General features: G+C 43.9%; 1 protein-coding gene across 1 annotated transcript in view; it reads left to right on the top strand.

The window, feature by feature from the left end:
* BMPR1A (bone morphogenetic protein receptor type 1A) overlaps window positions 1-15,644 on the top strand; it is an 80,865-nt gene that overhangs the window by 24,025 nt on the left and 41,196 nt on the right. Inside the window, exon 2 of the mRNA XM_048505327.1 lies at window positions 9,281-9,396. The gene's annotated coding sequence lies outside the window, so the exon portion shown is untranslated. The remainder of the gene's footprint in view (window positions 1-9,280; window positions 9,397-15,644) is intronic.

The raw sequence follows: 15,644 nt of genomic DNA, 5'->3' as shown, positions 1-15,644 counted from the left end.
CTAAATGTTGCTGGGAAGGAGAGGGGAAGGGAAAAGATCAAGTTACTCATTCTGCATTCCAGAGTCTACCACTATACTTGAAGGCTGGAGACACGCTGGCTAGAATACGCAGTTGCCAGTCAACTTTAGCCCTGCCCCCTCTCAGAGGAGAGCCTGAAAGATATTTTCTTTTAAAGGGGCCCTAGAAAAGGGAAAGCAATTTTCTTCTCTCCAGGAATTTTTAAGTGCAGTTACTCTGTGTTGATCATATAATTGCATTTATCACTGTTGATGTTGTTTGCACCTGAAGTCGTTTTGATTTCCTTTATATTCTGAACAAATAAACCAGCCCATAAGGAAGTTTAAGGAAACGATGCTAAGGAATTGCAGTTGGGCTCTGTGAGATCTTTACTGCTATCAAAATGTTTGGATTCGTTTTAATGCCAGAAATTTATTGAAAATTCCTTCTCATTTTGGGGAAGGGAGGGACATGGGTACAATTTCTCTATTATTAATGCAGCCATGCACTTAATTTTTTTCCAAGGAATGATGGAACAGCGTAGGAAAAGATTCTGTCCTGGTCTTCTCCCTCGTGCCCATTCATCCTAATTAAACTGCATGCTGCTGCCCAGGTCATGCCTCATAAAACTCTCTGAATAAAAAAGATGAGATTAAACTGCTATGTATGTGTGGCGGCTTCTAATTCTTAATATTAACCTCGAACATTTATTTAATTAAACCTTTTTTTCTTGGATTTGTTTGTGTCAGTCAGGGAGCCAAGTGAATCCCAACAGTAGTTTTGAAAGGTTTGCTCTTTGGACTGGAGCAGAACATGAATCTGCTGGAGCAAATAGCACAGCTCTGGTGGTCAGTTTGCAGCAGGAAAAAGTGTGTATGTGTGTGGGGGGGACTGAGTGTGTAGGAGAACTGAGGGACAGCACTCCCCCCCCCCCTCACATGTGACTTTTCGGTGGGAGAGTTTCCGCTTAAAGGAAGTGGGGGAATGAGCGCCTCTTAAAGAAACAAAACAGAAAATCAAACTTTCTATTCTCCGGGGTAGGCCTACATTCACAGTCTCCAATGTTTGCCTGCACAGAAACCCACTCGATGAACCACTGTTACAGGTAAGTGCAACATAGTTCATCCCTTCCTTTCCTCTGTGCTCCAGTACTAGTGCAAGTCAGAGAGAACTTACACTTACTGTGTAAAGGAAAGGTTCCCATTATGGTGCCCATAAGCCCCATAGTACCATCTGACATATTCCTTGACCCTGACAAGTATTTTTAGGAAGTGGGTAAGGCCAGGTCAGGCTTTTCCCTAGCAAAGCTTCCAATTGGTCATTGGAAATCTAATGGGGTGAATATGGTTTTTTAAAAAAAATACACAGATAAGACTACTGAGCTTCTAGAAGTTGTTTTGCTTCTTTGGAGTGTTCCCCCACTCTCTAACTTGAGCTGAGGCTTTCCTCCACAATTGGTCATGTGATAGAGGCAGGGAGTACTCCTCTCCCTCAGTTTTCATTTTGTTGCAGTGGCATGAGGATATCTACAATCTTCCACTTTTAATCAAGGGGATTTTTGAGGGGATGGCTCTCTTTAAAAAAAGTAAAAAAATTCAATACCAAGATGGCACAGAATGATGAACATGGTGAATGTATCTTCTTCTTGGGCAAAAGCTGCACATTGTGTAGACCTGTCAGACTTGTCGCCTGCTAATTCCCAAGCCCAGGCAAGAAAGGGCTGTGTGTCTTAAGGTTTCTGTGTGGGAAAATCCCTCCAAGCCATAGGTTCACTTAAGGAAAAGCTCCAAAGTGCTCCCATGTGCCTTCTGTAGCTGAGGCTACCAAACCTGCACAAAAGAAAAAATGTATAAGAACTTGGGGGCACAGATGACTGCAAGACCGAAGTTAGCTAGGTATTAGGAACAAACCGTGACTGTTTCAGTGTCCCTTTGAAGCTAAACACCTTCATTGAGTTCTCCTGGAGGCGGAGGCCATCTTGCTGGGTGATTTCATACCCCAATCTCTGGGAGGCAGGAACCTTGTCTTGTGTTTGGTCTTGTTTCTGTGTGTAATTGTTCCTTGTTAATTGGTAGCCCTCCCCTCCCCGCCTTTAGTTAGTCTGTCTGTTGTGTGTTTGGTTAGGAAAGGCTGGTCTACCTACCAAGATGGCGGCTTGAAGAGAGAGGCCTTTGCAGGGGCAGCTGCCGAGGGCATGAGAGCTGCGAGGGCCAGAAGAGCCGAATCTCCCTCCAGCAGCCGCTGGACTAGCTTGGAGGAGGGCATCGGAGCCCATCCAGGCGGCCACCGGGCTGACCGTGGACGGACAGAAGAAGCGCCTGCATATTGTTAAATCAGTGAAACAAGTTCGGGTTTGATAGGAAATTAAATATTGCATATATTTGAATGTTCCATTGATTTCCCATGAAAAGGAGCCCCCCCCCCCCCCCCGCGACTTCAGAACTTGTGGAGATTTTGCACTCCAAGTGAAATCCCATCTAGAACATATAGACTGTATTATCAACCATCCAGTCCTTAATCTGGTCTGGATGAAGCAGCAGTGCTAAAATTCCTATCTATTGTACGGAGAGGAAGTCACTTTGAGGCCCTTTACGGTTGAGAAAAGTGGGTTATAAGTCCAAACTCTTTTTCTTTGAGGTAACTAATGACATACTGTAAAATGCATCCCAAAGAGGGAAAAAATGGCACCTAGGAATTGAAAAATTGTCAGAATTTGACACCTCTAAGCCCAGTGTACTTAGTGGTTGAATTATTGAATGGTGCCACGAGGAAAAATTCTGCATCCCTGGAAGTCACTGATGCCACGTCCAACAATGGAAGCACTCAGAAATGAACCTCCAAAGCAGATGTTAGCAAAGAGATGGTTCCAGATCTATTCTGCTTCTAGATGAAAGCCAGCCCTTTTCAGTTGTTCTGTGAAACAAACTGGTTTTATGTAAATAATCGAAGAGGAGGAGTTTGGATTTATACCCCGCCTTTCTCTCTGATGAGGAGACTCAAGGTAGCTTACAAGCTCCTTTCCCTTCCTTTCCCCACAACAGACACCTTGTGAGGCAGGTTTGGCTGAGAGAGTTCTGAGAGAACTGTGACTGACCCAAGGTCACTCAGCAGGCTGTATGGAGGAGTGGGGAAATGAATCCAGTTTACCAGATGAGAATCTGCCTCTCATGTGGAGGTGTGGGGAATCAAACCCAATTCTCCAGCTCAGAGTCCATTTGCTCTTACCACTACACCATAAAATCAGCACAGACAGATTTTATGCAAGTAATAGCATATTGTAGGTATCCACGATTGCTGGACTTAGTCGCCAACTTCTTTATATTTTCTGCTAGCCAGCTATGGAATCCAGTGCACTAATTCCTGGACTGTTTGGATGTGACATTGTTAAAAAAGGGAAACAGTTCTGTAAGTGTAACAGTTAAATGCACTTTCTTCAATTTTTTCCATTGTTATGCAAATGAACACATGACTTTTTTTTAACTTTTAAACTGATTAATTTCATAACATTGATAGCTTTGCGTTACATGATTTGTCACTGCACAGTGTGCGTGCTTCCTGGTGAAGGAAACTTTCTGATAATGTTTTTTTCCATGTTAACAGGGAAAATTGCTTAGCAATAGGATCTCTAGTAGCAGGACTCTGTGGGCAAGACTCTCCAGCCCACTGCTGATCAGAGTGGGCACTGCTGGGCATGCTGGAACAATGGGTTAATGCTTATGTTCAGTGCTGCAAACTTATGCACTGTTATTTGAGCATAAGCCCTATCAAACTCAGCAGGGCCTGAGTTCTGAGTAAAACATGTATGATCAGACTGACTATAACTGAAACTCCTGGCTATTAGAATTGAAACGGCCTTTCAGTAGAAATTGGTCGCACATTTGAACTCTCTAGTCTTAAGAATGTTGAGAACAGGGACTACGATGGGCATCTTGGCTGCATGATTTGTCAGCAACCTTCACACCTGGCCGGCATTCTACACTGCGTAGATAAGCTGATGGTTATTGCTGGGGAGGATTTGGAGTTACAATGCATGTTGGCATTCATGGCATTGGAAAATACAACCATGTGATCCTGGCGGTGGGTGGATGGCATGGCATTCAAGTTACTAGGGCAGAAAGTTAATACCCAGGACCTCCAAGGTCGTAACCTAAGCAGAGGTCCGTTGTTTGAAGCCCATTGCTTCAATGGAAGAATCATGTAACTCCTTTTGGTGGCACTTTTTCAATGAAGAAATTGTGTAACTTCTTAGGATGTTAGTGTCAGAAATGCTGTCTGTTCCATATTCAGGGTCAACTAGAAAAGCAGAGGATAGGCATTTGAGTGCATGAAGGAGAAAATGCTGCTGGGGAAGATTTTAGGTTTCTAAGGTAGTTTGGTGTATATTGAATCTATACCAAAGATAAATAAGAGAGTTAAAGCTTCCTTCTTCAGATACACAACATGCAGTAAGAGGCTGACTTGACTATTTGTTTGCAGTAAGAGGCTGACTTGACTATTTGTTTGCACATAGTATCAAATAAGTTGCACAGCAGTTCTAACCTAACTCCTGGGAGAAAGCCAACAGGAGGCGATTTGGGGTTATTCATACCTAAGGGATGATGGGGTTAATTGCTCAACGTAATGGTTTTTGGAGGGGGCTAGAACTTAACAATGAGAGTGGGATAGTAAATGAAGGCTCTGTAGGAAGACCTTATGTGTGCGCTTACGCAAAGATCCTAGAAAAGGGGGAAAGGTACAAGTGTCTACCTAGTACTGTTCCAAGGCACTAGGACCCACGCAGAGCATCCTAGAACAGATGGTCCAGGAAACGGCAGGTGAATTCACAAATCTTCTGTCATCTTTATTCTGAACAGGATATACAAGCTTCCAAGCTGCTTTTCTTGGATGAAAAGATTTTTAGCACGCAAAGGGAAGCACAAGGGGAGCCCAATCTGGTGTTGTTTTGAGTGTGGGGCTGAAAACGAACTTTTCTGGAGCTACTGCACTCTTAAAGCCACTGTACAGAAAGTTCCTTTGCCTTAAAAGGCAATTGCCAGGAGGAAGAACTCCCTTGCTTTTTTAATGGAATAGGGGTGTACACCATTTTCCTCCGTATTCTTTGGATTTGGGTTTATTGGGGTGAAAATTTTCAGAAAAGCTGAAAAAGGGAACACCTATGCTGGTATCCCCCCCCCCCCCCAGCTTTTCCTGGAAATCAAAAAAAAATTGGTTTTATTGAATTCTATGAGGAATTTTTCCAGGCCCTGAGCATGGCGGCTACTTTTCAAGGTAGAGGGACCAAATTTGCAGCATAGGTGCAGGTGAGTCTTCTTAAAAGGACCTCAAAGTTAGGTAAATTTTGGATTGGGGGTCCAATTTTTATGAGCCCCCAAGGGGGTGCACCCATCTTCCATTGGAACTACTTCTTGTAATTGACCCTAAAAAATGTTTAAGACTCTCCCCCAAGAAAAATATTTAGTTTTGTAAAATCAGTGGACCTGAATTTGCTTGAAAGAGTGGTTTTCATTCTGACAACTACCTAGTGACTTCCTATTCTAGAACCTGTCTGTTACTGTTACCCTAGTGGAAACACCACCACCCCTCCATTTCCTGATATTTCCCAACCCAGAGTTGGCAACCCTAGCTTACGTGGCTTGCTGTCCATAAGAGGCCAAAGAGAGGGAGGAGCCACTCCTGTTACGCATAGTGGGGAAACATTGTTGAATTATCTATTAAAATATAGATACTTCCAATAGCACAGTTATGCAGAATGATTTGGGGTGTGTGTGAGAGGGAATTAACTCTTTTTAAAGATATGATCATTAATTCTATCTAGGCTCTTTTACTTTACAAAAGAATTTCTTTTTGATTTATCTTTGTAGTTTTCCATTATATTGCACCCTTTTGTAACTTCAGTCACTTCAGGGTGTTTTTTTAAAAAAAAAGATTTTTTGGGGGGGATACAAGTATACACAGAAACAAAACTCTAGTATAAGATGAGAAAGGCAGACACCCGGTTTCTTGTGTGCCCACTGTAAACACAATTAAAAATTTACCACTTGCTCTGTAGTTACAAATATAGAAGTATAATTCACGTATTTCTTTATTATTGCTAATTAAATAAGAATCACATTTCATTTTTCCCTTTCTCCTAGTCCTCACATCCGCTGCCCCTGCTGGGATTTGTTGATCTCACTTTTTTTAGTACAGAGTAAGAAGCAGTGGTGGGATTCAAATAATTTAACAACTGGTTGTTTACAAGCACCATTTTAATAACTGGTTCTGCCGAAGTGGTGCAAACCTGCTGAATCCCACCACTGGTAAGAAGGTTTGGGAAGACATTGCCTGCCTGTGAGCTTTTGCAGAATAAAAATTCTGGGTTATGGGAGTTTCAGGATGGGGATATTAGATGTCCTCTCCAAATCTTTGCAGGTCCCCCATTTGCTTATTCTATAATTAATTACAATAAAGTTTCATCAAATGCAAAGGTTAACTTTTTCAGTGTTTGATATGGAGGTTAAATTCCAGCCTATCTACTTGGGAAAGACTGCTGCCTTTAAGAACCGGTGCAATCTGATATTCTGGCGAGTTTCATTTTACACAAATGTATTATTTATTTCTAAGGCTGTTAAACCAGTGATAGGAATGCTTACTAATGAGCATGGAGTGAGACTGATTTTGACCTCCTTGTATTAGAAAGGGTTACTATAAAGCTCTGAAATTGGGGAAGGGACTTGCAATCCTGGAACTTTTTTTGAGCACCGCGTTTTGTGATTGTTCATACAAAAATGAAACCAGCTTGAACCAAGATGGTGAAAAGTTAAAATAATCACCTTGTTACATCATCTTAACCAGAATGAGTATGGAGTGTGTCTCCTTAGGTCAGTGGTGGCAAACCTATGGCATGGGTGCCAGAGGTGGCACTCAGAGCCCTCTCTGTGGGCACCCGCAAACAGAGTGCCCCGCACACACATCTAGGCTGGTTGGGCCACTTTGCTCGATTATTAGCATTGAACCTAAGACCTAGTTTTGGGGAAGCAGTGTAGGCAACCCTGTTAAGCGCTGTTAAACCCCACTGATTTTCATGCGAAGAACTAAAGTGCAATCCTTTACCTGGGAGTAAGCTCGGTTGCTAGCAATGGGGCTTGCTTCTGAGTAAACCCTGCTAGGGTCGTAATTCACCCATTGGAAGAGTTGCACAGTTGCTTCAAAGCAAAGCCACCGACTACCACCAAGCTTACTCCTGAGTAACGCACACCTCGGAGCCAACCGGTTTTTCTAAACTAAAACTTCAGCATTCAGGTTAAATTGCCGTGTTGGCACTTTGTGATAAATAAGTGGGGTTTAGGCTGCAGTTTGGGCACCCGGTCTCAAAAAGGTTCACCATCACTGCCTTAGGTTATTTGAGCTCAACCAGAGAATTTGTGCAGTTCTGAATACTTCCCTGTCAACAATATGCACACATGGTACAGAGGTCCGTTATGTCTGGCAAAAGATGTATGTGTCATAAGAATAAACAGCAGGTTATAGTGCCTCCCCAAGAGTTAAAAACAGCCTCCATAATTGCCAGAAAGACTATAGTCTGACTTTTCCAATCTTTACTTCTAGGGCACAACTTGAAGGGTAATGAGAAGACCTCTGGTTTTTGCAACCTAAGCCCTTAGTAATCAGCAAAGACTGTCTCCCAAGTTGTATATTAGCCGTAGTCTCTGTGTTGCGGATGTGCAGAAGTCGTCTCTGGAATTAGTTCTGTTAATCTTTTCCTCTGACTCCTCCAGTATCGTTCTTTTTCTGCTGTGGTTTTTACACTACTTCTAAGTGGATTGTTGATCCTAAGATGGTTTATGCTGGAGCACAAGTGAGAGGCTGTTGATTGGGATGGCGGTACAATCCTGCCGAGAACCAACCTCTCCTGAAGGAAAACGGTTATAACGAATAACTCTTTCATAAATCCATTGATGTATGTACATGGAACTGAGTTTAGATTCACAGAAGAGCTGGGAGGTAGAGGACAGCTGTAGTTTGCGTTCCATTCTTTTTGCATTTCAAGTAAACCTGTCCTGCTGAAGAGAGAGAGAAGCAGCTGATCAGAACAGTTTGTGCAGAGTAGGTTGATTCCAAAGAACTGTGAGCTGTTCTCCTCTTGCAGAATGAATTTCCCACCTCCTGCTGCAGCCTTTTCCATCCCTGAGGACCCTTGGGAGGGACATGACCTGTGATGCAGTGTGGTCTCTCCAGCATGAAGTGGGAATTGGCCAAAGTTGCTTCCCTCCCTGTTTCACAAGTGGAAGCGCCATGTTTTGAGGGAGTTTGGACCTGGCATCCTTACTTCCTGGACATTCTTTCTTCTTCTTAGGCACAAATCTGTTTCTCAAAGGCTCCTTTAAAGTGACTACACTACTGCTGTCAACTCCATAGCAATCTAGCAATTTTGCCAACCCTTTTTGACATCTAAGCAGAGGGCAAAACTTCACTTCTGTCTTAAAGCCTATTTTGACCCAAATTCTTTTTGTGTTTCCTCATAATTTCCTTTCTGTGCACACCAGGGGTGAGAATGAAATGTATGCCCCCCCCCTTTTGGATTTATTGGACTCTCTTATTTACAGTAATAGTTTATTTAAGACTGAGGGCAGACCTGGAAAGCATCACATTTTGTTAGGAATTAGACCTCTATGACGCTGGGAAAAGAACGTATAAATTCTTGGGTGTCAGAATTTTTAGGAGCCTCTGCATTCAGATGCCTAAGATGTTTCTCACCCTGACCTCGTCTAACATAGAAACATAGATATTTCACAAAGAATCATATTCTCAATATGAATCATTCCTGTTTTTAACTTCTAAAAATAAAAAAGTGTGATGCTTTTTATGAAAACTGAGCCTGTACAAAAAAAATGCCTTAATGTTGTGAAGTATTTTCTGGTTATGCACTAATAATCTGACTATGCTTTTTAGATCCTTTAAAAGTTTGTACAGAAAGACCATCTCCAATACATTAGATAGCAAGCTGTATTTAAAAGTCCCTCTGGAGTCGAAAGAGCTCTGTCATTTTATTGACTTCTGCATTCACTACGTTTATATACTTCTGCCCCTGCAAAGTTGTCTTCAGTTCAAATCAGTTATAGGGAACTGCTCAATAGCCCAAAGCACCCTTAGGTCTGCAGGATTTGTTTTGCACTTCTCTGAAGCTTGGCTGATATAAGCCAGAAAACACCATACTGTCATTGGATGTAGCAGAAACAATTATAACTTTTCACTGAGGAAGTTTGCTGGACATTTAGTTCCAATTTCTTTCTTGTTTTACAGACTTAAAGAAATATGCATTGCTACAACTTTGTTTTGGAATTGATGAAGTGGAAATACAGATGAAACCAGTTTGCAGAATATCAACCATACAGCACGATCTGACTCTTTGATTAAAGGTAAGGCCAAGGCGGGAGACAAGATCAGTTTATAATAATTCTACTAAAGTTCATTTCCTTTTAAATCCAGTGGGCAAAACTGTTTGATCTCTTCCTTTGTTCAGTTGACATTTAATTTTAAAATGGGCAGTCAGATGTAGCAAACAGGTAGAGCTACATATTGAGGAAAAAAATAATTTTTTTCCTCCTTGAGGAAGTGATATAAACGAGCACATCGGTAGAATGCAATCAAAAAATCTTATACGTTTACTCCTCGAGGGGTTTCTCAACACTGATAATGTAGCAACAAGTCTGACTGGAGGATGAGGGCAGTGGGCAGGCAAGAATATGGTTCTCAGCTGGCAGAATCCCTTCTTCCTGTGGAAACACTCCAGTGCACTTCTGTTAGCTGTCATTAATGTTAATAGAGTGAATTTATAGCTCAGCATTTGAGAGCTGCTTCTGATTGGTTTCAAATCATGGATTACAGACTCAGCCAAATTAGTGTTGTTAATGGTTTCATCATTATCATTATGGGGGAGGGGGGAGCACACAAGACTAGAGGACATTCAGAAGAGGACGTTGGTGCTTTACTGGGAAAGGTCCCTGTTGGTCTCTACCTTACTTAGCCCCAGATCTCCCGCTTACAGCCATGGTGGGGCTGGGGAGGAAGAGGGTAGCAACCCATTCTTTCTCCCCAGCTGGTTCTCCAGCCTTCCTTCCATCTGGTAATGGGAGGAGCATGGCTCTTTCCTGTGCCTCCCAGTCCACTCCTGGAGAAGATGCTGGGGGAATTAGCACACAGACCTGCAACTTCTCCCAACCCCATAGTGATGGTTAAGAGGATGGAAAGCATTATATCTGCACCTACCCCAACAACTGATTTGCACTGAAATGCACCATCCTCACTTTCAAACAGGGTTTGCAAACCCTTTCCCTGTGTGGTATTTCATTGTTCAAGCACTGGCCTTGGCTGTAAAGTATTTTGTGATCCCTGTTTCGAAAGGTTGCGATGACTTTCAAGTGCATCTGTCATTTCAGAATACTGGAGAAATCCAGTGTATTTGTAATGCCTATTTCATTACAAACAACAAACTGGGAAGGGTGAAGAGCAGGCAGGCAATTCTAGCAGTAAGGCAGCACACATTACCAACTGCTTCAACTAACCAGCCTCTTGGGTCTTTTTGTGTCAACGTTCGACCTAATTCAATCTTTGGAGCATTGCCCTTTTAAGAAAATCATAGAGACACCCTGCCCGAGTGGCAGCTTCCCTGAAGCCAAGCCTTGGAGCCTCCGGGGGGGGGGGAGGAAAAGATGAGTAAGTGAGGGAGGGATGCGACAGGCGGCGGGTGGTTCGCGTATAAGTCGAGGAGGGCTTTTTCGGCACAAAAAATGTGCTGAAAAAGTCGACTTACACGCGTGTATATACGGTAACTTTCAAGTTTTTACATTGTGCCCCAAAAACCTGGGTCCTGAGATGGTCAGGAAAAAGGTGGGCACATAATTTTTCAAAATAAATAATTATTTTTTAAAAAAGAAATAGTTGAAAGGAAACAATTGGAGAGCATTCAGTGAAGATGGAATGCATGAGTATACCTTTCCAAATGTGTCCATTATAAACTTGCTTCTTCCAGAAGGGGTTACACTCTGACTTCTTTCCTTTCCAGACTCGCCTTCCCACTCAAACACCCTGAGATTCTTCCTGACAATTTTGCAGTTTGTGCATTTGTTGATCTACATGATTTAAAAATGTCCGGGCATTTGGGGGTTAATTCTCATGTGTGAGGAGTGCTTCAACAGCCTCGTTTTAACACTTTTTTAACCTAAAGAGAGATAAAAACCTGTTACTGTTGAAGTGTAAATATTACCTTTGCACTCTCCTTTTGTCCACTCGCAGAAAGATTAATCAGGTTGACTTTACAGATGTTTCAGAAACGGTGGAAATGACATTGTTTGAACTCTAGGAAATGGATTCTTGGAAAAGAATGTGTCCACAGTGGTGTAACCCACAATAAGTTGGGATTTCTTAAAATACATAAAGCCTTGTTTATCTTCCTTGCGCATTAAAACAAATGATAGTATGTGCATTAGTTACAAAGCAAGCAGCCTTTTGAAGCGATTCCTACAACCAATCCAGGAGTCTTTAGGAGTGGAATTCATGCAAGATATAAGGTCTCAGGACTGATTATTATTCTCTGTCATCACCTTCCTCTCCTGCCCATAATATTCTAGACCAGGGGTCGGGAACCTTTGTCACCCAGGGAGCCATTTGGACCCATTTTCCACGGAGGGGAGGGCACTTGGAGCCGCAGATACTTTTTGACATTTGAAATGAGCATAGCCCTGTATATGTTTTTTTTGCCTTTACACTTTGTATAGAGTAGACAGTTGTAGTGTGTTGCTTGAGGAGTCCATGAGGTGCTACAGAGAAAATTGTATTTTATTTGTGCAGAGAACACATTTTGAACATTTTTTGTGGGGGTGTGCGGGGGAAAGGGTGGAGCCTCGTGGGCGCGTGCACTGGAGGGAGAGAAGATGCGGACGTAGCGGATGGCTCAGTGGCGGCAGCTGCATGCCTGCTGTGGCAGCCATTGTGGCCACAGCTTGCTTGGGCAGCTGGGGTGAGGCTTGGGACACCAGGACCTCTGAGTTGTCTGGCACGGAGTGCTCCCTCCCTGCTTTTGTCCTCTTTCTGACTTTCCCTGGCATCACCTCCTCCTCCGTTTTCCCCAGCTCGTCCTTTTTCCTTCTCCCGGTCTCTCATGTCCTTCTCCCTCTTCGTCTTGCTACTCAGCAAACTGCCCTCTTCCGCTTTCAGCCCTCCACCTTTTATCCCCTCCAGAGCTTGCCAAGTCCTCTCCACCTCGGCCCCGTCTGGGCGTTGGGTTCCTCCTCCTGCTTCCCTCCTCCTCGCCTGTCCAGGCGTGGGTTCCGGTGCCTGCTGGTGCCCTCTGCGGCTGTGGCCGTCGTCCCACTGCACGGGCGCGACTCCCCTTGCGCGACTCCCCTTGCGCGACTCCCCTTGCTACCCACCGCCCTGGCCGATTGCCAAGTCTGCTGCCTCCACGCCACGCCGCTGTCACCTCAGCCCCATCTGGGCGTTGGGTTCCTCCTCCTGCTTCCCTCCTCCTCGCCCGTCCGGGCGTCAGTTCCAGCGCCTGCTGGTGCCCTCTGCGGCTGTGGCCGTCATCCTGCTGAGCGGGTGCGGCTCCCCTTGCCGCCCACCGCCCTGGCCGATTCGGCCAAGTCTACGGGCTCCACGCCACGCCGCCGCCAGCGGCCCTGTCCTCCCTCTGGTCCCAGCCAGCTGGCTGGGGCCAGGCTCGGTAGCCGCCTGCCGCTCCCCCGCTGCTGCTGACCTTAGCAGAAGGAGGAGGGCTGCCACCAGCCGTCTCCATGGCGCTCTCACTTGCCGGAGCGCCCACAGTCGGAGGCTGACCTCGGTGAGGTCCGGGGAGGGGAGAGTCCCTGCTCCTGGACAGCTGTGTTGTGTCCGGAGCCGCTGTGCAGGGGCGGGGGAGCCTCATGTGGCCCCCGAGCTGCACGTTCCCGACCCCTGTTCTAGACAGACAGAACTTTGAAAAAGTTGCAGGCATTTTGTTGCAGTGAGACAGTAGTTTTAATCTGTTGCAGCAAAAATAATAGACCCCTTATGGTGCTTCTGCCCCCCAACTTTCATTTTTATTCTGCCCCCCAACTTTCATGTACTAGAGATATATTTGTCAAACCAGGCTCATGCCTGCAAACATGCTGTAATGAAAATTCTTCAGCAGTTCAGGTATCCAGAAATTCCCATTGTTTTGTGTATACTTTTTGGAAAATAGCTTCCTTGTATTTCTTGTAAAGGAGCCACGTGGTGTAGTGGTTTAGTGCTTGCACTGCCACTCACACCGTCAGGAGTTCGAGCCCCCTCATGGTCAACTCATGGTCAACTCGGCCATCTACCCATTCCTTGATCGGTAAATGAGTACCTAGCACATAGCTAGGGGGTAAAGAATAGCCGAGGAAAACAATGGCAAACTACTCCACAAAAACGACTTGCCTATGAAATCACTGTTTACAGTGGTACCCCAGGGTCGAACACAACTGAAGGGGAAACGTTACCTTTTTATTTCTTGTAAAATAATAAAATCTTTCTGACCTTGAAATATCTTTGCTGCCTGTGCAAAATGTGAGATTAGGTTTGAACTCAGTATGCTTATCGTGGTTTGGAACAGTCAGGTGGATTAATTTGTTGCGTACAGTTGAGCTAATTTACTTCATTAATTATGATTGCCACTTCTTGGTATGTTGTACAGCAGTGGTTTTCAACCTGGGATACGGATGCTCCCGGGGTATGTGCCAGAGCATTTAAGGGTACATGAAAAAATTACGCAATGAGTTTGCTAATTTGCTAATTTTATGGAAATGGGTTGCCAAGGGGTACATGAGTGAAAAAATGTTGGGAACCATTGTACAAATTCTAGAATAGCATACTTCCACTATGTAACATCAGGTCATTACAACAAGCGGAGTCAGTAAAGCAAGGACATACTGTGCATTACAAGGATCTCTGTATGCATTGTGTGTTCCAGAGGGTTCCTGTGAGTGGAAGTTGAGCCCATTAGGACTGGTTTTATAGTGCTGTTATCTCTCCACCTCTTCCAGCATCTATTCTCCTACTGGGTAAAAATATATAGACGCATCGGTCTCCTTCACAGAACCTTTCCAGTGCTTTTTAGAGTTAGGCTTCGAAATGTTGTGTGATATTTAATAATCCCATTCCCCTTGATTAAAAACTGTGGGTTTTTAAAGAAAAAATCACAATTTATGACTAAGAAAAAATATGGAAGCGCATGCTTAATCTGCTGGTAAAACCCAACATCAAACAGGAAAGTTTGAGTTTAACTCTCTGCATGCTATCTCAGTTCTCTCATGGTTTTCTGTCTCCAGAGCACAAAATGCTCTCCTCCTTGTTGTGACAGTTCACATCAGTCAAGTGGCCTCTGTACTCAGCACTATACTGGCCCTGCTGCGTAGCCAGCAAAGAGAGGTCCTTAAGTAGCATTGCTGCAATTCCCTTCCTCTAAGGGCAACTTCTAGTGTGGGGTAGTGGTTGCAGAGCTGAGTTTGATTCCCCACTCCTGCTGAGTGACCTTGGGTCAGTTGCAGTTCTCTCAGAATTCTCTCCGCCTCACCTAGTTCACAAGGTGTTGTCTGTTGTGGGGAGGGAAAGGGAAGGCAATTGTAAGCCGCTTTGAGACTCCTTAAAGGTCCAACTTTTCTCCTCTAAGCTAACGAATGGGATGTGAATAAGGATCAGCCCATTTGTCTTTTCTGAAACATGAGCTTCAGGGAATCTCATTAAATGCCTTAATTAAGCAAAATATTCAGGTTTTGGGATTAATAAATTCTTCTGTATGCATACATTTTTGAAGCTTATCCCTGTAGTTACTATATTTTGAAAGGTTTTTAAAGTACTTATCTATAATGTAAGTCTCCCAGTGTCTTATTCCACAAATTAAAAATTGAGAACAGATGGGGTCGTATCATGTGTCAGTTAATATTGGGATCCTGAATGATCTGTGAATTTCTCCCTCCAGATTACCCACTCCTTTGGAACACATCCAGATTTAATTCAGAATGTTTCCTTTAAATATCGTGCTTAATTCATTGTTCAAGTATGTCTGTTCTACGGAGTAACCCATTTTCCTGGTGGGCTGACAAATTCTGACTTTGGTTTTCTTCTCTTGCAATCTTCATAAACAATAATTCTTGCACGTTGTTCTTCTCAGTTACTTAGCGTGTTAAAGCTACAGTGGACACCAAAGAGGAAAAAAAGTTGCTCAACATTTTATCCCTCAAGTCTTTCAGTGTTTTGTCTTTCAGTGTTTTGTCTTTCAGAAATGGAGGGTGGAGGGGGGGGGGGGGGGGACAGATTGCTTACTGAAGGGGAAGGCAGTATTCTTATGCTAATCCATTCTCTGGATAAGGAGCAATGCAGCCATGCAAACAATGGATGGGGAGCCAGAAAGTCTGCTATGCTGTCTAGCACGCCTTGAAAAGCATATGAGACAGGGCGCCTAGGGCTGCTTAAGGGGAGGGGCCCAAGAAAAGGGGAACGCTTTGCTCCAAGTTATTTTATGGAACTGGCAGATGACCAAAGAAAGAAATCTTACTACATAGAAAGCAAGAATTAAGATGAGGGAGAATTAAGGTGGAGGGGAAAAGGTGTTGCGGAAATCTGCCTTTTGCCTTTCATATATGAAAATAACTGGTTTTGGTTGAAC

This window comes from Sphaerodactylus townsendi, linkage group LG08 (assembly GCF_021028975.2).
Source record: "Sphaerodactylus townsendi isolate TG3544 linkage group LG08, MPM_Stown_v2.3, whole genome shotgun sequence".
Taxonomy (NCBI): Eukaryota; Metazoa; Chordata; class Lepidosauria; order Squamata; family Sphaerodactylidae; genus Sphaerodactylus; species Sphaerodactylus townsendi.
Note: the sequence above shows the minus strand (reverse complement) of the source record. Positions and strands in the feature narration are given on the sequence as shown.